This window comes from Artemia franciscana, chromosome 3 (genome assembly GCF_032884065.1).
Source record: "Artemia franciscana chromosome 3, ASM3288406v1, whole genome shotgun sequence".
NCBI classification, from domain to species: domain Eukaryota; kingdom Metazoa; phylum Arthropoda; class Branchiopoda; order Anostraca; family Artemiidae; genus Artemia; species Artemia franciscana.
Genome location: NC_088865.1, coordinates 34,083,925 through 34,103,461, shown reverse-complemented (window position 1 = coordinate 34,103,461; position 19,537 = coordinate 34,083,925). Strand labels below are relative to the sequence as shown.

Below are 19,537 nucleotides of genomic sequence, written 5' to 3'. Positions count from 1 at the left end.
AAGAAAATGAACAGTAAGCTTTCTGAATCTGACTCCAACATTTCAACTGATGAGGAAAACATTTGTGAAGACGAATCAAAAAGTGATGATACAAAAAACCTGTTTCTATTGCGAAGACACCGGGAAAGATGGGGAAATGTGGTATCGGAGCACTTCTTATGCATTATGGGCGCATCAGGAATGTTCTGGATGGGACGCTCCTGAGGGGTATTTATGTGACATTTGCTCCAGAAAGTGAAATTGACTTAAAGTTCTTAAAGCTCATAAGCTAGATATATTGACGCTTAAATTTTGTAAGCCATTTTTTAGCATGGAAAGATGTTTTTTTTTTCAAATTAGTGACTTCTAGTTATGGTAAAATATACTATGTTAGTGATTTAACATGATTTCGTTTGAATTTTATTTTTATGCTAATTTTTATTCTCGTTTTACATTAGGCGATAGCTATTACCCCAGTTTCCCACCAGAAAACATATTTGTCCATTTTGACACTTCTTTTAGTCAACATTTTTTAAACCTATTTTTATTTTTGAGTAAAAGTTAAAAATTTTAAACAGTTAGGAAGTTTGAACTATTCCTCCCCCTTGAAGAGAAACAACTATGTCCCTTTTCGTGATACGGCAAGTGATCATTTCAGTGACACTACAAAAAAAACCTTAAACCTTTCAAAAATAAAAATAAAGTTTATATTTTTTCACCTAATACGAAAGTGAATTAACTGTCGTTTCTAATATGAAAAAAGTTTGTTGTCTTGAAGAAATTTCGAGTTTTTAGCCATTCTTTGAGATATTTGTTGAATCTTAAAGCACTTATTTTGAAACTGCAGTAAATAGACAAAGAATAGTGTTGTTTTTTTTGTTCAATTTAAAAATCATATTCTTTTAGATCTAATTCTCTTCCTTCTATGGATAGAACATAACGCTGGGTTCCTCAACCCAATCACTCTGAAAAAATCCTGAATCGTCACAATTAGTTATTGGCTAAATTTTTTGCCTATATCTCAGAAATGCCAAACGGCAAACATGCGCCTTACGATATTCGTTTTCAGCATGGTTGACTACACTAGAATCCGTCCTCAGTATTTTTGTACCTTCCGGCATGGTTGGGTTCACGATACAGAATCTGGCGCCCTGACTATTCCAAATTAAACCTATAGAGCGACAACTAGAAAAAAAACTGTCATCGAATCAGTTGTGAACAAGGTAATTCTGAAGACATCACTGCCTTTTCATGATGATAAATAAAAGTTCGAATAGGAATAAATCCTGTTATTAGAAAATAATAATTCGCAAAATTCGACCTTTTATTTATAATTTTGAACTATTGTGTTAAATGTCTGAAGGAAAAAACACTATGAGAAAAACAAGGAAGCTGTCAAAAACTAAATTTGTATAAATCAGGATAACTTCAAAGTGACTCTTTCGATTATTAATCAGTTCACAATGAAACTCTTTTGCAATCTTTAGGTGAAAATCGCTTGACCAATGTCAAACACCCCTGACCTGCCATCTGAACTAGTCTCTGGTTTAATTAATCAAACTAGCATATATCTAACAAATATAGACATATTTAGATAATTGAAAAAAATAGGAAACAAGGAAAAAAAAGATTCGAAAAGAAATATAAATATTGATCGCATGTAGGAAACTTTTCAACGTAGTTCTTTCTAAAATATCCAATCTTAATAAAGTATGATTAGCCAAAGATTGGAATCAATGGAGCAGAGGCTCAAATGACTGTAGCTGCTATAACACTGTCTTCCCTTTTTATTTATAACAAAAAAATACAGATTCTCAAAAATCTGTGGAACTATGCCAAAGGTCGTTGCATTTTTTCAATACCTGTCATCGCAGTCTCATGGCATTTCTACTAAAGACAATACAGATATTAATGTATTTCGTTGTGAGAACTTCCAACCGAAGAGTTAAGGCAAAATTCGGGAAAAACATTTTCAAGTCATTCGAATGTTTTTTTTTTAATTTATGTGCATGAGTTGTTAAAACAGCGATGTATTAATTAAGTTTTTTTTTATATTAAATGGTTGAATTTATTTTGTGTTTACAATTAAGACTGAATAAAACTTAAAAAAGTCAACTTTTTGCCGTCTCTTCGTCTCTCAGCTAAACCGTCCCCCCTCTCTGATCCCTCCCTGAGTTTAAACTTCAAGTTCACTTGGCTCCAAAAATACTCACTCAAAGTTTTAATTCTTAATCCAACGCATTTCAGAGATATTGTAAGTACCCTTCTTTGATAAACTCGTATGACAGTTTTTTTGAATTTACCTCACTAATTAGGCGAGAATAAATTCTAATTCTTATAGTGACTGGAAGAAAAAAAAATGTCTATGTGGATTGGAAAAATAGCATTTTTGCCAGTCTCCATTACTCAAACACAAAATTTCAAGCTGCTTGTACCTCCTTCTTTTCTTCTCCTATAACTCAGAAAGTTACAACTTGAGACCTCAATTTGCTCTCTTGACAGGAATATTTAGGTCATAAATGTTTTGGTGAATCCGAAAAAAAATAAGTGTTTACCACTTCCCCAGCTCAAAAATTTGAAGTCTCCTTGCCCTGACCTCTACCTTCTTTAATCCAACAGTGCGTATAGGCTTGAAATTCACTTCTTAGGGTATTTTCGGGATGACGAAGACAGACTATTTCAATCACTTAAATACACAAAGTCTCTTTTTTCACTTCTGCAACCTCCTCTAAGTTAAGATTTGGGGTCCAATTGTCCCACCCGACACTCCCTGAAAGTTTCAGCTGAATCTTCAAAGCAATCCTTCCGATATTAAAAATAATTTGAAAACTTGGGTGTACATCCTGTGTTTTGATTTGCTCAGGGACTCTTGTCGCTTCCAGAATATACCCTTGGGAAACTATGGGGAACATTTTTGAACCAGAAAACAACCCGTAAGAGCTCTTAACTTATCGAACAACCAAAGCAAAGCATGGTTGTTGCCTTTTCGACTAATTAATTAAGCAACTGTTTTTCCACAAAAATAATTTTTCAAGAAAAAGTAAAGATTTTCGTAAAAACCAAAAATTAGCAAAATTAGAATAAAATAGTTTACCAAGAGTGAAGCTACCACAAATCAGCATCAATAAACAAATGAAACCTAAAACAAACAAAAATTATAATAAATGAAAAAATTCAAAATCAAAACGAGCAGGAATTAACATGATTAGGGCTCATAACCTCTGTACCTTCTCAAGGTCAGAACATAATTTACACTCTATTAAAAAATACAAATGAATGTGAAATGTCAGTTTAGAATGAATATGCTCATATTAATCCTCTAGAATCTTAATAATTTCGGATATATTAAAGTTATAAAAGCGAAAATATTATTTTTTTTTCAGTAAAGAGCAAATTATGTTCTGGCCTTAAGAAGACATAGGGACTGTGAGCCTTAATCATGTTAATTTCTGATCGTTTTGAGTTTGACCCAGTTATTTATTGTAACTTTTGTTTGTTTTGAATTTCATTTATTTGTATGTTTTGTTGATAATTTGACTGTATTTTTGGTAATTTTTGGTTTAATGGAGGTCTTTTCTTTTTCCTGAAAAACATACTTTGTGAAAAAAGTTTTTTTTATATTAATATTTGTTGGTTTTGTATAAGTAGTGTTAGTATTCCGGCTACTGATTCAATCTCCTTATTTGATTTAATTTAAAAACAGCATTTAGTTTTTACACATAATGCATAAACTTCTAAACTGGTAGGAGGTCGACCTACCAAATTAACTTATAAATATAGCAACTAGACCGCTCAGCTACGCTGAACGACATGGCTGTCTTAAAATTTTGATTGGAAGTATCTTGAAAATTACGAGCTATAGAGGAGGGCTGTTTTTCTCAAACCATTTTTGACTCTTGTTATGGCACACGGTTTTTTAATTTTCAATCAAATTAGCTTCTTTGAAATAGCAATGATATTACTAGCAAAGATAAAGTAAGATAGTGAACTTTATGCATATCCCAATATTAAAGTTTATCTTCAAAAAACAAAATATTCATTCATATAATTGTTATGACTTGAATATGAAGTATTATGATAATTGGACGTTGCTTTTACTCAGTGAAGATCGAACATTTGGTAACCATATCTTGACAAGAATATGTAGATCATTCTCCCAAAAGTCTCGGATACCTGTCTGGGCGGCTGGTTATTTAAGTATGTCAATGCTTTAGTTTAGCATTGGTAAGCTTTAGTCTCCAAATAAGGAGATAGAATCACTATCCGGAATACTAGCACTACTAATTTAAAAGAACAGAAATTAATAAAAAAAATTTCACAACAAAAAAAGCAAAGAACTCCAATTAACCAGACATTACCAAAAATACAGTCAAATTATCTACCATATCTATAAATAAATGAAACTCAAAACAAACAAAAGTTACAATAAATAACTGAGTCAAATTCAAAACGAGCAGAAATTAACATGATTAAGGCTCCCAGTCCCCATATCTTCTCTAGGCCAGAAACTAAATTGGCACTTTACTGAGTAAAAAATTAATATTTTTGATTTTATAACTTTAATATAGCCAAAATCATTACGATTTTAGAATATTAATATGAGCATATTCATATTAAATTGCCATTGCACATTTATTTGTATTTTTTTTATAAAGTGTAAATTATGTTCTGACCTTGAGGAGGTAAAGGGGTTGTGAGCCCTAATCATGTTACTTAAGAGCTGAAGTTATAGCCTTTAGGCACTGTTGGGTTAAAAAAGGTAGAGGTCAGGACAAGGAGACATTAAATTTTTGTGTTGAATGTACGGTAAACAGTTGAAACTTTCAGTGTTATAGGAGAAGAAAAGAAGGAGGGATAAGAAGCTTGAAATTTTGTGTTTGAGTAGGGGAAACTGGCGAAAATGTTATGTTTCGAATCCACGTAAACATTTTTTTTCTTTAAGCCCCTATGTGAATTAAAATTTATTCACGCCTAAATAGTGAGGATAAATTAAAAGACGCTGTGATACGAGTTTATCAAAGAAGGGTACTTACAATACCTCTGGAATGCGTTGGAATATAAATTAAAAGTTTGAGTGAGTATTTTGGGAGCCAAGTGAACTTGAAGTTTAAACTTGGGGAAGGATCATAGAGAGGGGACGCTTGAGCTGAGAGACGAAGAGACGGCAAAAAGTTGACTTATCTAAGTTTTATTCAGTCTTAATTGTAAACACAAAATAAATTCAAACATTTAATATAAAACAAAACTCATTTAATGCATCGCCCTTTTAACAACTCATGCACATAAATATAAAAAAAAAGCATTTGACTGCCCTGGAAATGTTTTTCCCGAAATTTGCCTTAACTCTTTGGTTGAAAGTTTCCACAACAAAATACATGAATTTATGTATGTCTCTAGTAGATATGCCATGAGACTGCGATGAAAGCTATTGAAAAAATTCAACGAACTTTTGCATATTTCCAGAGGTTTTTGAGAATCTGCATTTTTTTTCTTATAAATATAAAGGGAAGACAGCTACAGTCATTTGAGCTTCTGCCCCATTGATTCCAATCTTTGGCTAATCATACTTTATTAAGACCTGTCGGATAATTGAGAAAGAACCACGTTGAAAAGTTTCCTACACATAATTAATATTAATTTTTCTTTTAGATTCTTCATTTTTTCTTGTTCTCTATTTTTTCAATTATTTTACATGTCTACATTTGTTAAATATAAGCTAGTTGAATTAATTAAGCTAGAAACTAGTCCCAGATAGCAGGTCAGGGGTGTTTGTCATAGGCCAAGCGATTTCCACCTAAAGCTTGCAAAAGAGTTTTATTGTGAACTGATTAATAATTGAAAGAGTCACTTTGAAGTTATCCTGATTTACACGAATTTAGTTTTTGACAGCTTCCATGTTTTTCTCATAGTGATCTTTGCTTTCCAAATTTAACCCATTAGTTCAAAATTATAAATAAAATTTGGAATAGGGATAAATCATTTTATTAGACAGTGATAATTCACAAAAATACTGGTAAATTCAGTCACTGTACATGTGATCAAAATATCCAGAATTTTTGCAAATTATTACTGTCTAATAAAAGGATTTATTGCTATTCGGAATTTTATTTATATTCATGGAAAGGCAGTGATGTCTACAGAATTACCTTCTTTACAACTGATTCTATGACCTTATTTTTTTTTCTACTTGTTTTTATTTTAGTTTATTGTTACATAATTAGAAGTCAATTATTTGAGAGAAAGCATTTTTCCATAATAAAAAAGGCTTTTCAAATTAGAGCACCAATATATCTAGCTTATGAGGCTTAAGAACTTTAAGTCAATTTAGCTTTCTGGAGCAAATGTCACATAAATACTCCACAGGAATATTCCATTTAGAACATTCTTGATGTGCCAATAATGCATAAGAAGTGCACTGATACAACATACCCCCATCTTTCCCGGTGTTTTCGCAATAGAAACAGGTTCTTTACCAATATTTGTCAAAAATAGCCACTTTTTAATTCGTCTTAACACATGTTTTTCTCATCAATCGAAGTGTCGGAGTCAGATTCAAAAAGTTTCCTGTTCATTTTCTTTTGCATCACTTTTTGTGTTTGACTTTCAGTGACAGCGGTCTTTTTCTTTTCCCCATTAAACCCTTTTTTTACTTGCTTAGTTCTTTGGTTCCTTACCTCTTTCCTTTTTTAGTTTTTCCTTGATCTTGGTTTCTTTTTCTTCTCGATTTTTTTTTTCTTGAAGAAGGATTTTCATCAGTGTTGAAGTCTAGATCTGAGAATGTTTCTTTAGTCTCGCTCCTTTTTTTGGTTCATCAGCCCAACAACTGAATCCAAGTAGAGGAGAAATCCCTTTTATAGACACATTAATCTGTGTGTTATACTGAATATGAACTTTTCAAGTTGGACAGAGGACTCTAAGTTTTGTTCAGTCATGACTTCGCATTGGTCTACTTCTGCGATGACTTCATTTGCATTAATTTTCAAGGAGTCTTCCAAACAATCACTTGATAACTCTTAATTCTTCTGGAGGATGTCTTCTACCAAAAAATCCTAATCTGTGAAAACTCCTTGATTAAGAGCATGGATCCCAATGTTTTTGAACCCACTTGTTGCTTTTGCAATGGTTGTAACTACTGAATAGGCCTTATTGAAAATCTCTTCTATATCGTAAGTTCCTGATTTCCATGAACAAATCACATTCCCTTTTGTATAGCCTTCAAGGGCGAGTAAATTACTAAATCCAGAGGCTGAAACCTATTTGATGCATGGGGTAGCAGTGACACCATAACAATCCCTTTCTCCCTAAAAATATTATATGCTTCAGCTGAGCAATGAGCGGAATGGTTGTAAAGAATAAGAAGCATTCTCTTATCATTACTAGCATTAGTAAAATGAGAAAAGTGTTTTAACTAAACAACGAACAGTTTTTTATTGATCTATCCTGTCTTAGAACATGAGTAAACTGATGCGGGTGGTCCGTTTGTTTTTTTTTTGTCTAAGAGCGGAGACACATGAAATCGAGTAAAAATTAACATTGGTGGAGCATAAAGACCTCATGAACTCATTGGACCCAACTGTAATATTTTGCCCCTTTTCCAACTTTTTATAGAACTCACAGGATTTTGTCCCCGTTCTGCCAGTATCAGACCAGGGTCATGCACACAATGTTGATCCTTGTTTCATCTACATCCCAATAATTGGTATCTTTAAACTTGTATTTATCCATAGCCTGTTCTATATTTTGGAGAAAATTATTTACTTCCTCTTTGTTAGAACCCCATGGCTCTTCCGATGCTTGTGGCTTCAGGTCTGCTCACACTAATTTTATTTCTGTCCATGAACTCGTATATCCAAAACAGGCCAGCATTTTTGTTTCTTTATCTTGTATAAATGGCTTAATTGGTTTCTTGCTGCATATCCAAATGCAATTTTTCCTATTTTCAGTGCAGTGATGCCCTAGAAAACCTTCGATAAAGTTTTTAAATGGTCAACTAGAGCTACTTCTGTGCAGGAGGGAAGATAAACTTCTTGCCTAGGCTTGGATTAGAATCAATCCCACTCTTAATTCGTTGTTGCAACATAATTTAATTTGTTGTTTCATTCTTAAATCATTGTTTGCTAATAATCATAATTATTCACAACATAATTTAATTCGTTGTTGCTGCAACAATAGGGCTTACCTTGTTATTGCGAGATAAGTCTCGTTCTGTGAAATGTAAACAGAAAGAGAAGATGGATTAAACTATTGTCTGTCTTATAAGATGAGACGTCAAAACAGTCTTTCTTATATATCAGGCAAATTAGGACTGGTAAATGGCGAGCGCTCCACTAGTATTTTCATAAACTGTCTTGTCATGGCAGCACCAATCGGTGTGAGTCCACGTTATCGACTTTACGAGAAATCATAATGACCGCCATTACCCTCTGGCTGGCATTACCCCAATCTCCCCTACTAAGGGGTCTGCAATTACCATTTTGGGACCTGATTTGTCACTGATACGACTGACCTGTTTATTATATGAAAGAATTCTGCTTCCGAGATGGATTCGGTCGGCGCACTGGAGTTGTCTTACTCGGCCTACCCGTAAAATTGGGTAATAGTAACTAATAAAGGACCTATTACAATTAAAAGTAAAAGGTATCAAATAAACTTTCAAAAAATTTTCCTCATTTTCTTCTTCCAAAAATTCACGTGGCACGAGGTCAGATTTTCATCCTTTCATTTTTGAGCAGCACAGTTTTTCCTGCATCTTCCACTTTTGCATCTGCATTAAGCCTCCAGGCTTGATGCTTCTTTACATTTTGAGACGACCGTATTGACTCCCCTTTCAGCCATCTTCCATCCATGGAAGAGTGGATCTAGAATGCTCGACCAAGCCTGTACTAGCGACAAGATTATCCGTGTAGCGAATATGGCTCTTTGTATGCATGACTCGTAGGTGTCGTCAGATGGTTATAGTCTTCTCACATCTTGTTTCTGGCACCAAATGTAAACCCTTATACTGGCCAGTGAATTGAATCCGGCCTGTTTACTGTACATTTAAATGATAAGGGATTTTGATAGGTTGTAAACTTCTCTAAAAGGGTCGACTGAAAGCTTCCCTTCTACATCCTTGATCCACTCCGTCAAAGAAACCATTTTTGAGGCAAAAGTTGGGGACGATCCGTGTTTAAGAAAGGAGCTTTCCCGACACCGAAGAAAAAGTTCGTTGTCACAGCCTGACAGACAATGCATGAACAGTAACATAATCTGCTCCTCTTTAGAAAAGTGGACACAATCCACCGGCTCGTATCCTGGGATAATGTAAGTCAGTAATTCCAAAAAAAGTTCGCTCAGTCCCTCAGCCTAAAGCTTTTCATAAAAATGAGCACAGGCTACTGCCAAGTTTGTGTCGTTGGCATACGCAACGATGCTAAGAGTATAACGGCTAGCATACTTGACATATGTCATAAGGCATTGGTTAGCCTCTTCGTGGCTGGAGGGTAAGTATTACTCGTAGTCACAGTGTTCTGGAAAAGTTGGACTGCAGCCAAGCTTACCAGAGACCCTTTAAATCTTTCCTTGATCCCACCTGAGAGATAAAGTTTGATCCAAGTGCTCCAAGGATTCGCACAAAGTTTCGAGGAGCCGTCTTTTAGACGCTGAGCTCGCAAGTACGGCATCCCATTCTTCAATTGTGCCAAAAGTGGAAATCTGGAGATTTTTCCCTTACCCTAGTTGGAGATTTTTCCCTTACCCTAGTCGGAGTTTGCGTGCTGATTCCAAAGAGACCGACTATTCGGTGTCCTTGAGCTTCCCAAAGAGCCCGTTGTACCGACCTGTGACAATGTGGACTTCAGGAATACCCAATAGAAGATATTCCAGGACAGATAGAACCAATCTTTCCGCAAACGATTTGACTGTCTCAAACCTGGCAGCCCGATATGACCTTACCATGGACATTAGGTCAACAATGTGTACTGTAGCGGATGTTATTTCTTTATATTCCAAAGTCACCGGCCAAGCTGCAAGTACTACGTTTTTTCTTAGCTAGTTCAACAGAACAGCTTTGATCCTCGTCCTCATTTTCCAGCCATAGGATATCTTGGTTGATTGTTACGGAAGATGTTCAAAATGGAGGGAGGGAAAGGAAGAATCTCTTTTGTGAGTATCTTTGGAACTGCTTTCTCCTTTTCTTCGCCGTAGTTCAATTAAACAGTAATAATTTTCTTCAAAGCTGTTACTTCAGAGCTCAGGCGATCGGTTCTACGGACGCCCATCACTTTCTGAGTTTTTCTTTCCAAAGAAAAAGTTTATAGTACAATCCTTTTCCAATCTTCTATCCTGTTGCACAGAAAGTCTTCAACCTCATCTTTTCCTTCTGTGGCTACGCTAGTAATATCAGAAACAATCTTCTCAGCGTCCACAACTTTTGACGTCACAAAATTCACAAGGTCAAAGCCCACTCTGCTGAACGGTTTGCCATATGTAGTGAAGATATCTCGAACTCTATTTCGCGAAAGTTGTAATCGCGCTGTTGTCGATTGTCTTCGTGATTTTTCAATGTCTCTGTGGATAAGTTGACTTTTTTCAGGAAACCATTGCTGGTGGCAGTGGAAATCTGTAAGGTAAGGACCCAAGCTTCGGTCTGTCTCTCATCCATTTGTTCTCCTATTATTCTGGCCGTGATCTTTGCATTCTTCTTCACTCTACATTCCTATATATAATCGGACCAGGTGACCCTGAAACTGGTGTGTATTCTCTTCACTGCGAAGCATCCATTAATGAACTTCCTCTGTACATCAGGAAAGGTTTATGGTAAACATTACATGTCTCATAGGTACTGCCTATATAACACTAATTATTTGGTGTTTACCTTTACTTTCACAGTATTGCATCATCACTTCAGGTTTAATGACTTTCTATCCGTCAAGGAATGATTAATTCTACTTCCTGTGACATGATGAAAAAACTTCCCGCTAGGTAGCAGGCTACTAAAAAAAAATTCCTATTATTGGATACACTCTCTAAAAAGCTGCAGACCCCTCGGATACAATAGTTTATAATTTTTCTCTTAGATCAATTTGTTTTAAATTAAACGAGCTTTCTTTTTTAATATAAGAAATTGCTTCATTTTGAAAAACTTTAGGTATTTTAGCTTTACTGTTAGAAATTTTTTGACAAAAATCTGATTTTTTTTTATACTGCAGTAAAAAGTGTACTATTTTTTAATTTTTAAAAACAAAAGACATATTCCTGTAAACCCAAATCTCTTCTTTTGATTGATGTAAGAGTACACTGGATTTGACCAATCTGAGCTGTACAAGAAAATTTTGAATCGTCCAACCCAAATATAGGCCAAATTTGCTGTTTTTGGCCTATATCTCAGAAACACCCCAATGGCGAACAAGCTCCCTATGGTATTCGTTTCCTACATTATCAGCTACTCTGAGATCCACCCTTACAATTTTTCTACCTTCCAGTATGGCTACTAATCGAAATAAATGAAATACAGAATCTGGTAATCTGACTAGAACGACCAAAAGGAACAATTCTTATGCATTTTCTCCGAAGTTGCCGTGACGTATGCAATGAATGGGAAGTTCCCAGTATATCTTGCGGAAATTATCTCCTGATCTTATACGACCATAGTTAACCGGATCGACTCCTGTAATATCGTTCATATGGAAAATGTTTTTTTCAAAATTAAAGCTCTAAACAAATTTTTCGAAAGTTGTGACCTATCAAAACATTTTTCTATCGGGCCAGCAAATGTTAGAGTGCCAAATTGAAACAAATATATTGAGCTGTTTTAAATATATATATATATATATATATATATATATATATATATATATATATATATATATATATATATATATATATATATATATATATATATATATATATATATATATATATATATATATATATATGTATATATATATAGATATATATATATATATATATATATATATATATATCTATATATATAAAAATAAGTTGTCTGTCTGTCTGTTGATGGATCAGGTGACGTCACCTGAAAAAACTGGATCAGGTGACGTCAAAACTGAAAAAACTAAAAAAAGGCAAAAACTACAAAAAAAACTAAAAACTAATAAAAAAAATAAAAAAGCTAAAAAACTAAAAAAATAAAAAAAAGGCAAAAACTACAAAAAAAACTAAAAACTAATAAAAAAGCTAAAAAACTAAAAAAAACTAAAAAAAGGCAAAAACTACAAAAAAAACTAAAAACTAATAAAAAAAATAAAAAAGCTAAAAAACTAAAAAAACTAAAAAAACTAAAAAAAGGTAAAAAACTAAAAAAACTAAAAACTAAAAAAAAATAAAAAAAAAGGAAAAAACTGAAAAATAAGCTAAAATAAAGGTAAAAACCAATAAAAAACTAAAAAAAAAACTGAAAAAACTAAAAAAAGGCAAAAACTACAAAAAAAAACTAAAAACTAATAAAAAAAGTAAAAAAGCTAAAAAACTAAAAAAACTAAAAAAACTAAAAAAAGGTAAAAAACTAAAAAAATAAAAAATAAAAAAAAAATAAAAAAAAGGAAAAAACTGAAAAATAAGCTAAAATAAAGGTAAAAACCAATAAAAAACTAAAAAGAAAAAAAGGAAAAAACAAAAAAAAAATTTCATCTAAAAAACTAAAAAAAACTAAAAAAGGTAAAAACTAAAAGAACTAAAAAAGAAAAAAATAAATGACGACACTCAAAGAGAAAGCGACCAGGACAAAAGGAATGTTCGATTAGCAATCAACAAAGCACCGGGACACAGGGAGTATAAATGACGACCAGGACATAAGTAAAAAAAACAAACTATCTATATATATAAAAATAAGTTGTCTGTGGATCTGTGGATCGTGGATCAGGTGACGTCACCTGAAAAAACTGGATCAGGTGACGTCAAAACTGAAAAAACTAAAAAAAGGCAAAAACTACAAAAAAAACTAAAAACTAATAAAAAAATAAAAAAGCTAAAAAACTAAAAAAACTAAAAAAAGGCAAAAACTACAAAAAAAACTAAAAACTAATAAAAAAGCTAAAAAACTAAAAAAACTAAAAAAAAGGCAAAAACTACAAAAAAAACTAAAAACTAATAAAAAAAAATAAAAAAGCTAAAAAACTAAAAAAACTAAAAAAACTAAAAAAAGGTAAAAAACTAAAAAAACTAAAAACTAAAAAAAACTAAAAAAAAGGAAAAAACTGAAAAATAAGCTAAAATAAAGGTAAAAACCAATAAAAAACTAAAAAAAAAACTGAAAAAACTAAAATAAGCTAAAATAAAGGTAAAAACCAATAAAAAACTAAAAAGAAAAAAAGGAAAAAACTAAAAAAAATTTTCATCTAAAAAACTAAAAAAAACTAAAAAAGGTAAAAACTAAAAGAACTAAAAAAGAAAAAAATAAATGACGACACTCAAAGAGAAAGCGACCAGGACAAAAGGAATGTTCGATTAGCAATCAACAAAGCACCGGGACACAGGGAGTATAAATGACGACCAGGACATAAGTAAAAAAAAAAAACTATCTATATATATAAAAATAAGTTGTCTGTGGATCTGTGGATCGTGGATCAGGTGACGTCACCTGAAAAAACTGGATCAGGTGACGTCAAAACTGAAAAAACTAAAAAAAGGCAAAAACTACAAAAAAAAACTAAAAACTAATAAAAAAAATAAAAAAGCTAAAAAACTAAAAAACTAAAAAAAGGCAAAAACTACAAAAAAAACTAAAAACTAATAAAAAAGCTAAAAAACTAAAAAAACTAAAAAAAAGGCAAAAACTACAAAAAAAACTAAAAACTAATAAAAAAAATAAAAAAGCTAAAAAACTAAAAAAACTAAAAAAACTAAAAAAAGGTAAAAAACTAAAAAAACTAAAAACTAAAAAAAACTAAAAAAAAGGAAAAAACTGAAAAATAAGCTAAAATAAAGGTAAAAACCAATAAAAAACTAAAAAAAAACTGAAAAAACTAAAAAAAGGCAAAAACTACAAAAAAACTAAAAACTAATAAAAAAAAGTAAAAAAGCTAAAAAACTAAAAAAACTAAAAAAACTAAAAAAACTAAAAAAAGGTAAAAAACTAAAAAAAATAAAAAATAAAAAAAAACTAAAAAAAAGGGAAAAAACTGAAAAATAAGCTAACATAAAGGTAAAAACCAATAAAAAAACTAAAAAGAAAAAAAGGAAAAAACTAAAAAAAAATTTCATCTAAAAAACTAAAAAAAACTAAAAAAGGTAAAAACTAAAAGAACTAAAAAAGAAAAAAATAAATGACGACACTCAAAGAGAAAGCGACCAGGACAAAAGGAATGTTCGATTAGCAATCAACAAAGCACCGGGACACAGGGAGTATAAATGACGACCAGGACATAAGTAAAAAAAAAATTAACAAAACTAAAAAGAAGGTAAAAACTACAAAAAAACTAAAAAGAAAAAAAAACTAAAAACTAATAAAAAAACTAAAAAATCTAAAAATCTAAATAAACTAAAAAAGAAAAAAAAAGGAAAAAAATAAAGGACAAAAACAAAACTAAAAAACGAATGTATATACAGACCGGTACACCGGGATACAAATGACGACCGGGACACAGGGAATATAAATGACGACCGGGACACAGGGACACAACTACAACGGGGACATCGGGGGAAACAGGGGGATATAAATGACGACCGGGACAAAAAAACTAAAAAGAAAAAAAAACTAAAAACTAATAAAAAAACTAAAAATCTAAAAATCTAAATAAGCTAAAAAAGAAAAAAAAAGGAAAAAAATAAAGGAGAAAAACAAAACTAAAAAACGAATGTATATACAGACCGGGACACCGGGATACAAATGACGACCGGGACACAGGGAATATAAATGACGACCGGGACACAGGGACACAACTACAACGGGGACACCGGGGGAAACAGGGGGATATAAATGACGACCGGGACAGGGAATGGTCGATTAGCAATCACCATCAACAAAGCTCAAGGGCAATCATTAGAATCATGAAGTATAGATCTGAATACAGATTGTTTTCCCATGGACCATTATATGTTGCATGTTCAAGAGTCGGTAAACCTGACAATCTATTTATATGCAAAGACAATGGGACAGCAAAGAATGTTGTATATTCGCAAGTTTTACGTAGTTAAAACCATATATATATATATATATATATATATATATATATATATATATATATATATATATATATATATATATATATATATATATATATATATATATATATATATATATATATATCTATCTATCTATATTCACAGGTGGGACATAGGGACACAACTACAATGGCGCGTAACTATTATGGCGCGTAACGACTTACGCGCGCGGGGGGGCTTGGGGGGGCGCGAAGCACCCCCACCAACTAGGTGTTGGGGTGGCGCGAAGCGCCACCCCAACAGCTAGTATATATATATATATATATATATATATATATATATATATATATATATATATATATATATATATATATATATATATATATATATATATGTATGTATATATATATATATATATATATATATATATATATATGTATATATATATGTATATATATATATATATATATATATATATATATGTATATATATATATATATATATATATATATATATATATATATATATATATATATATATCTATATATATAAAAATAAGTTGTCTGTGGATGGATGGATGGATGTGTCAGGTGACGTCACCTGAAAAAACTGGATCAGGTGACGTCAAAACTGAAAAAACTAAAAAAAGGCAAAAACTACAAAAAAAAACTAAAAACTAATAAAAAAAATAAAAAAGCTAAAAAACTAAAAAAACTATAAAGGTAAAAACCAATAAAAAACTAAAAAAAAAACTGAAAAAACTAAACAAAGGCAAAAACTACAAAAAAAAACTAAAAACTAATAAAAAAAGTAAAAAAGCTAAAAAACTAAAAAAACTAAAAAAACTAAAAAAAGGTAAAAACTAAAAAAAATAAAAAATAAAAAAAAACTAAAAAAAAGGAAAAAACTGAAAAATAAGCTAAAATAAAGGTAAAAACCAATAAAAAACTAAAAAGAAAAAAAGGAAAAAACTAATAAATGACGACACTCAAAGAGAAAGCGACCAGGACAAAAGGAATGTTCGATTAGCAATCAACAAAGCACCGGGACACAGGGAGTATAAATGACGACCAGGACATAAGTAAAAAAAAAAACTATCTATATATATAAAAATAAGTTGTCAAACTAAAAAAAGGCAAAAACTACAAAAAAAACTAAAAACTAATAAAAAAGCTAAAAAACTAAAAAAACTAAAAAAAAGGCAAAAACTACAAAAAAAACTAAAAACTAATAAAAAAATAAAAAAGCTAAAAAACTAAAAAAACTAAAAAAACTAAAAAAAGGTAAAAAACTAAAAAAACTAAAAAAACTAAAAACTAAAAAAAACTAAAAAAAAGGAAAAAACTGAAAAATAAGCTAAAATAAAGGTAAAAACCAATAAAAAACTAAAAAAAAAACTGAAAAAACTAAAAAAGGCAAAAACTACAAAAAAACTAAAAACTAATAAAAAAAGTAAAAAAGCTAAAAAACTAAAAAAACTAAAAAAACTAAAAAAAGGTAAAAAACTAAAAAAAATAAAAAATAAAAAAAACTAAAAAAAGGAAAAAACTGAAAAATAAGCTAACATAAAGGTAAAAACCAATAAAAACTAAAAAGAAAAAAAGGAAAAAACTAAAAAAAATTTTCATCTAAAAAACTAAAAAAAACTAAAAAAGGTAAAAACTAAAAGAACTAAAAAAGAAAAAAATAAATGACGACACTCAAAGAGAAAGCGACCAGGACAAAAGGAATGTTCGATTAGCAATCAACAAAGCACCGGGACATAGGGAGTATAAATGACGACCAGGACATAAGTAAAAAAAAAAATTAACAAACTAAAAAGAAGGTAAAAACTACAAAAAAACTAAAAAGAAAAAAAAAATAAAAACTAATAAAAAAACTAAAAAATCTAAAAATCTAAATAAACTAAAAAAGAAAAAAAAGGAAAAAAATAATATAAATGACGACCGGGACACAGGGACACAACTACAACGGGGACACCGGGGGAAACAGGGGGATATAAATGACGACCGGGACAAAAAAACTAAAAAGAAAAAAAAACTAAAAACTAATAAAAAAACTAAAAAATCTAAAAATCTAAATAAGCTAAAAAAGAAAAAAAAGGAAAAAAATAAAGGAGAAAAACAAAACTAAAAAACGAATGTATATACAGACCGGGACACCGGGATACAAATGACGACCGGGACACAGGGAATATAAATGACGACCGGGACACAGGGACACAACTACAACGGGGACACCGGAGGAAACAGGGGGATGTAAATGACGACCGGGACACCGGGACAGGGAATGGTCGATTAGCAATCACCATCAACAAAGCTCAAGGGCAATCATTAGAATCATGAGGTATAGATCTGAATACAGATTGTTTTCCCATGGACCATTATATGTTGCATGTTCAAGAGTCGGTAAACCTGACAATCTATTTATATGCAAAGACAATGGGACAGCAAAGAATGTTGTATATTCGCAAGTTTTACGTAGTTAAAACCATATATATATATATCTATCTATATTCACAGGTGGGACATAGGGACACAACTACAATGGCGCGTAACTATTATGGCGCGTAACGACTTACGCGCGCGGGGGGGCTTGGGGGGGGGGGCGCGAAGCGCCCCCACCAACTAGGTGTTGGGGTGGCGCGAAGCGCCACCCCAACAGCTAGTATATATATATATATATATCATGAAAAGAAAAATCACCAATGCAACAGCACAAACACATAAAAAAAAGATAGAGACAGAAGGAGAAAAGGAAGACTGTTTTCCTAAATTAGTGATTAATATAGACCAGCACTTGAATGAGGCCTTAACCCTACTCATCCATACAATCACATAGGTTAAACAGCATAGCCAAACAAAATCAACCATAAAGAATAATCCATGGACAGGCAGTCATGTCGTCAATAAGTATAAGTCGTCATTTACCAAACAATAGAAAAAATAATAAAGACAAATAATTCAGAGGCAACAACCCAACACAAGGGCTCATCAGGAGAATACACTGGCCTATAGGGTTTCGCCACTTTAAATTCTCTACCCAGCCAAGTGTTGTGGCTGCCACAGAATATCCATGGCATCCCCATGTCAGGTATCAACCCCAAAATACATGCCTATGAAAAAAAAACCAGCAAATGTAAAACAACCAAGTAACACCAAAAGAAGCATGTCCTGTTAATATATCCCTCTTTTTAGCAACAATAGGTAAACTAAATATGATAAAATTTACCAAATCACAAGTATTAACACATTGCAAAAAAAAAATTAAAGAACAAAATAATTATAAAATTCATTATTATTATTATTTAAGAATTAAGACGCTTCTTGACTACTAAGGTCCCTGCGTCGGCCCTGTAGTGCCTTCCTGCAGCTTGATTCAATCTCTGGGTCCCGTATTACCAAGGTCAAATCCGCTGCGCCACAACAGGACTTATAAAATTCATCTTTACCATGTGGCTATTTTTTAAGAAAATCCGCTCTATTAGAAACACAATTCAAAATAAATGGGGCTGCATCATCATTTGTCGAACCTCCGAAATAAGTTGAACATTTCTTTAAGTATTTCCAGATAATTCTTTTGATATTTATTTAAAAGTTCGTTATAATGAAAACTAAATTTTTTAAATTGCCAAGTTTATTTATTTGTAGAAAAACCTCTTTATATCAATTTTTGGCTTAAGATTTTACATCTATTTTTAAAATCAATATAATTACTACAAATCCTTGCATAACGAAGTAACTGTCTGAAAAACGCAGAATATGTGACATTTGAGTGTATATTACTTTCAGGGAATGGGAAACTAATCACTTCAAAATCAAAATCATCCGTTTTATTATACATTTTAAAACTTAATTTATTATTATCACTAATATTAACATTTAAATCTAAGAAATAATCTTCATGAGGAGCGCCATGACTAAGTTCAAAAGTAAGCTCTGATGGATATATATTTTTAGAAATATCAATGAAATCCTTACAATTTAAGACCAAAATATCATCTAAATATCTTTTATTATTTGAAAAAACATGTTTTAAAGTATTTGGATTATTCTTATCCATCATATATTTATAATCTAGTTGACTTAAAAACAAGTCAGCTATAAATGGGATGGCATTCCCCCCCTTGGGAATTCCCACGATTTGCTTGTACAAATCACCATCAAATCTTATATAAGTATTGTATAAAACAAATTCCAATAACTCAAAAATCATATCCAAGCTGTAACATCTCAAATTACCTGTGGTATTAAAACAATTTGTCCATATAGTTTTTTAATATAAGTGTCTATTTTTAAGAGCCTTTTACTAGATAAGAGGAAAGAATTTCTTGATAACAGTTTTTAAATTATCTAACACTACATTAAGTGATAAATTAGTATACATTGTCGCAAAATCGAAAGACTCAATTCTTTTAGCTGAAACCATTGTTAAAGACTCTATCACCTGCAGT

At 31.4% G+C, this 19,537-nt stretch overlaps 1 protein-coding gene across 2 annotated transcripts in view; it reads right to left on the bottom strand.

Moving 5' to 3' along the window:
* LOC136025206 (uncharacterized) overlaps positions 1 to 19,537 on the bottom strand; it is a 248,249-nt gene that overhangs the window by 183,583 nt on the left and 45,129 nt on the right. The window lies entirely within an intron of this gene.